The sequence below is a fragment of the Orycteropus afer genome, unplaced genomic scaffold, assembly GCF_000298275.1.
Source record: "Orycteropus afer afer isolate SDZICR_OR568_19922 unplaced genomic scaffold, OryAfe1.0 scaffold00372, whole genome shotgun sequence".
In the NCBI taxonomy this organism is placed as follows: Eukaryota; Metazoa; Chordata; class Mammalia; order Tubulidentata; family Orycteropodidae; genus Orycteropus; species Orycteropus afer.
This window is the reverse complement of record NW_006921959.1, coordinates 1,881,594-1,886,680: the sequence shown is the minus strand read 5'-3', so window position 1 is coordinate 1,886,680 and position 5,087 is coordinate 1,881,594. Positions and strand designations below refer to the sequence as shown.

Sequence of the window (5,087 nt, the reverse complement as noted above, 5' to 3'; positions counted from 1 at the left end):
TTCACTAGCTTGCTTATTTATAGTTCTTATGTAAGACTAGGAGTAGGAAGGTAATCTCTCACTTTATTATTTATTGTCTGTGATCACTGCATTTTTATGATCCTCTTCTTTCATGCACATCGATTTCTTTCATGTTGCAACTCAGGAAAGTGTAAATGATGAATGACAGTGTTCAGAATTAAGCTATTAAGGCCATATAGTCTTATAATAATATGGAGATATATTATAAAAACAAGTCCCAAGTGAAGAAAGTTGTGCAAATTTATTTTTCAATTCCTTTTTATGACAACTATACAAAGATCTTATATTGATTTAATTCTGAGCTTCTAGTTACTAAATTTGTCTTTCACTGCTATTCTTTAATTTGTTCAAGGCTCCTTTTTATTTCTGACATATGTTTTTCTCAAGGATTTTAAATTACTTTTAAACCTCATGAGAACAGTGTGTTTTTTCAATTTCTAAAATTTTGGATGCCATGGCCTAACACTTTGTACTATAAAATATTTTGAGGACCTCACTATATAATTGAGGATGAAAAGGGGAAAAGGGTTTTGTTTTGTTTATTTTATTGTAATTTATATTTTTTACATAATTTTTCACATTTTCCAACAGATTTTATCCAGCGTTAGCCTCAAGGACCACCGATTGAGTAATTGATCTTCAAATATCAATTGAGCATGTACTATGAACTGGACAGTATTCTAATTTATTGATTCACAGCTTATGTTACAACTTTGAAAACTTCCATTTTTATTTAATAAGTGAATTTTTCTAAGCTAAATAGTACTTAATTAATTTACTATTTTAATTTTAAAATAGTCCATGGGAGAAATATAACCTTCTTTAGTCAACAAATTCATTGATAGACACTTCGTTTATTTTTATTTTTTTTTCCCATTTAATTAGGAAATAATAAGTAAATATTTATGTGTATACACACTAAAATTGATGTTTTATTATTATTATATAATAATAATGATGTTTTATTATTATTATTTTTCATAATAATTATTTCATGCACATTGATTTTAATAGGAGCTCTAGTAGCATAGTGGCTAAGGCACTTAACTGCTAACCAGAAGGCTGGCAGTTCAAACCCACCAGCCACTCCATGTTGAATCATGATGTTGAATCATTGAGTGTTGGTAATCTTTTCTATGTAGGATGAATTTTTATAAATATTATGTGGAACAAATATGTATTGTGAACTTTGGAGGTAAGTTAGGTGGAATAAGGTTAGAAAATGTTAATTTTGTCTTACTATTTTTTCTTAATTTAGCAAAAACTTTGAAAGCATGGGGTAAAGCATAAAGCCACCCTGCACTGGCTGCACAAAATTGTTCAAAAGCCCAAGTAGTGGAGAATATAAAGGGTACTTATTTGTACCTGATATCATGAAGCATGTAAAATATGTGTGTTCATGCTGTATTTCATCTGAAAATAACATAATTCTTTGAATATTACCTAATGCTAGAAACCACACCTTTCCAGTAACACAAAGAAGACAGTAAATACACTTACAAGCCTATGTCACTGTACGGAAACCCAAAGAGACCAATAGGTGTACTACACACAGCGTAAATGATATACTTTTTTTACTTTTTTGTTTACATGTTCATATTGGTAGATTCTGTTCTTATCAGTGATATGTATAAATTTTTCCTTATGGAAAAGATGAATTATATTTCCAATGATACTATGCTATGTAATTATGATAGTATCTGGTAACCCTATTTCTGGTATTTGAAAATAGAATGTTATTTTTATGTATGTTATTGCTTTTTTATTTCCAATAAAAAATAATTATTTGGGACTTCCTTCTACCAGATCGTATTTTGTTAAAATGTGCAGACCAAGCTTTCTGAGAGAGACACACATTTAATTCATCAATGTGAAAAGAGAATATATCTGTTTGAATGATCTGAGATATGTTGTGGCTCAAGTCATTGTGGAATAAACCAGAGATGGAAACCCGAGCTTCTCAGGGTACTTTGTTTAAGGATTTTGCTTTTGCCTCATTGAATTATTTTCACTATTGATTGACTCATGTTCTGGGCATTTTCAGAGCCACATTGTTTCTTTTTTATTTATTTTTTACCTGCTCAGCACTTTTGGTGGCTGTGCAATATTTCACACTAATCAAGGTTGCTTTTATTGGCTGAATCTAGTAATCCTTTGGTAAAAGTGAGGGTCAGGACGACAGCTCAGAGAAGAGTAAAGGCGAGCTTGGATAATGAAAAGATTTCAGTGAAAAGATTTGTCATTTTTCTCACTTTATTCTGTGTGTTTGTCTGTGACTGTAAATCAATTTCTAGTTTATAAAAATAATACAGTCAGGGAGCTGGAGAGGGTTAGAGAAAGAAGAGAAAACACAAAAGAACAAGAGCCATAATATACATTAAGAATATTTTCTCCACTCAGTTTACCATTGAAAGTATTAAGGACACTTGAAAGCTTTTCATCTATTAATTACAGTTTAATAATTATGTGGTGGACAGATATGAATTAAATAGTTTGAACTGTTTAAATAATCTGATTATATCCTGAGTGGTAGTGACTCCAGCTTCAATATAAGGAAGCTGTATTGTACATTCTCTCTTTCAATAATTAATGATTGTCATAGAATCAGGCTTAAAGTTATGCATATTCTGCTCAAAGGACATATACACTATTTCTTGTTATCAGTTTATCTTACTATTAAGATATCCCTTAAAATAAATAAAGATTAGTCATCTCTTTATGCTGCTTATGTTAAATGTCCCTTGAAATTGTAAAAGTAAACTATTTTAACTTCAGTGGCATTGATGATATTTTGCACCCTGTTCACACTTGATGATGCATATCATCTAATTTAGTTTTAAGATGAAGAAACAGGGATTGGTGTGCATCTACACTTGTATGAAAGCAACAACACATGAGTGGATCATTGCTATAGTATTAGGAAAAGAAATTTCTCTTAACAGTGGCTTATGAAACATAGATAGGCTCTGTAAAGTACAATGTGATATCTCATAACCTTGGAAATACAGGATTTTGCCTTTAATTACAAAATAGAAATAGAAGAATCAAATGAATAAAATTATTTTCATCACAGATCTTCCTCACATTTTAGAAAAACCACAATGAATATGTATAGAGCACCAAATTCTATGATCTTGTTGTTGTTGTTGTTGTGAGGTGCCATTGAATCATCTCCAACTCATAGGGACGTTATGTACAGCAGAATGAAACATTGACCAGTCCTGTGCCAGCCCCATCATCTTTACTATACCCGAGCCCTTCATAGCAGCCACTGTATCAATCCATCTCACTGAGGACCTTCCCATTTTTCATTGTCCCTCCATATGATATCTTTCTCCAGGGAATGGTCCCTTCTTACAACATGACCAAAGTGGGTGAGATGAAGTCTGGTCATTCTTGCTTCCAAGAAGCATTCCAGCTGCACTTCTTCTAAAATAGATTTATTAGTTCTTTTAGCAGTCCATGGTACTTTCAGCATTCTTTGCGAACACTGCAACTCAAAAGCATCAACTATTCTTTGGTCTTCATTTTTCAATCTCCAGCTCTCACATGCATATGAGGTGATTGAAAATACCATGGTTTGTGTCAAGTACACCTTAGTCTTAAAGGAAACATCCTTGCTCCTCAGCACTTGAAAGATGTGCCCAATGTTATACGTCTGATATCTTGACTGCTGCTTCCATTGGTGTTGTAGAACTAAGTAATATGAAATCTTTGACAACTTCAATCTTTTCTCCATTTATCGTGATCCTGCTTATTGGTCCCATTGTAAGGATTTTTGTTTTCTTTATATTGAGGTGTAATCCATACTGCAGACTGTAGTCTGCAATCTTCATCAGTAAGTGTTTCAAGTCATCCTCACTTTCAGCGAGCAAAGTTGTGTTGGCTCCATAACATAGGTTGTTAATGAATCTTCCTCCAACCCTGATGCCATGTTCTTCATAGAATCCAGTTTCTTGGATTATTTGCTCAATATACAGACTGAATATGTTTGGTGAAAGGATACAATCCTGATGCACTCCCTTCTTGATTTTAAACCATGCAGTGTCCCCTTTTTCTGCTGGAATGACAGCCTCCTGATCTATGTAAAAATTCCTGAAGAGCACAATTAAGTGTTCTGAAATTCCCATTCTTCTCAACATTATCCATAATTTTTTATGATCCACACAAACAAATGCTTTTACATAGTCAATAAAACACAAGTAAACATCTTTCTGGTATTCTTTGTTTCCACCAAGGTCCATCTGACATCAGCAATGATACCCCTCATTCAATGTCCTCTTCTGAATCCAGCTTGCATTTCTGGAAGTTATCTTTCAATATACTGCTGCAATCATTTTTTAATTATCCTCAGTAAGATTTTACATGCATGCAATATTAATGATATTGTTTGATAATTTTCACATTCTGTGAGATCACCTTTCTTTGGAATGGGTATAAATATGGATTTTTTCCAGTCAGTTGGCCAGGTAATTGTCTTCCAAATCTCTTAGCATAGCTGAGTGAGTTCCTCTAGTGAGGCATCCATTTGTTGAAACATCTCAATGGGTATCCCATCAATTCCTGGAGCCTTGTTTTTCACCACTTTCCTTAGTGCAGTTTCAGCTTCTTCCTTCAATACCACTGGTTCCCGATGATATACCACTTCCTGAAACGGATGACCATCAACCAACTCTTCAGTACAGTGACTCTGTACATTCCTTCCATCTTCTTTTGATGTTTCCTGAATCATTCAATATAATTCCCATAGAATATTTCAATGTTGGAACTTGAGGTTTAAATTTCCTCTTCAGATCTTTCAGATTGAGAAATGCCAAGTGTGTTCTTCCCTTTTCGCTTTCCAACTCCATATCTTTGCACTTTTCATTATAATAATTGACTATGTCTTCTTAGGGAGCTCTGGTAGCATAGTGCTTAGGACACTTGACTGCTAACCATAAGGCTGGCAGTTCAAACCAACCAACCACTCTTCAGAAGGAAGGTTGGGCAATCTACTTCCATAGTGATACTGCCTCGGCAACCCAAGGAGGGGTCACTGTGAGTCAGATCTAACTCGATGGCACATA

General features: G+C 33.7%; 1 pseudogene; it reads left to right on the top strand.

Moving 5' to 3' along the window:
* The first annotated feature begins 1,196 nt into the window (after window positions 1–1,196).
* The window catches only part of LOC122151296, a 7,262-nt pseudogene continuing 3,371 nt past the window's right edge, over window positions 1,197–5,087 (top strand).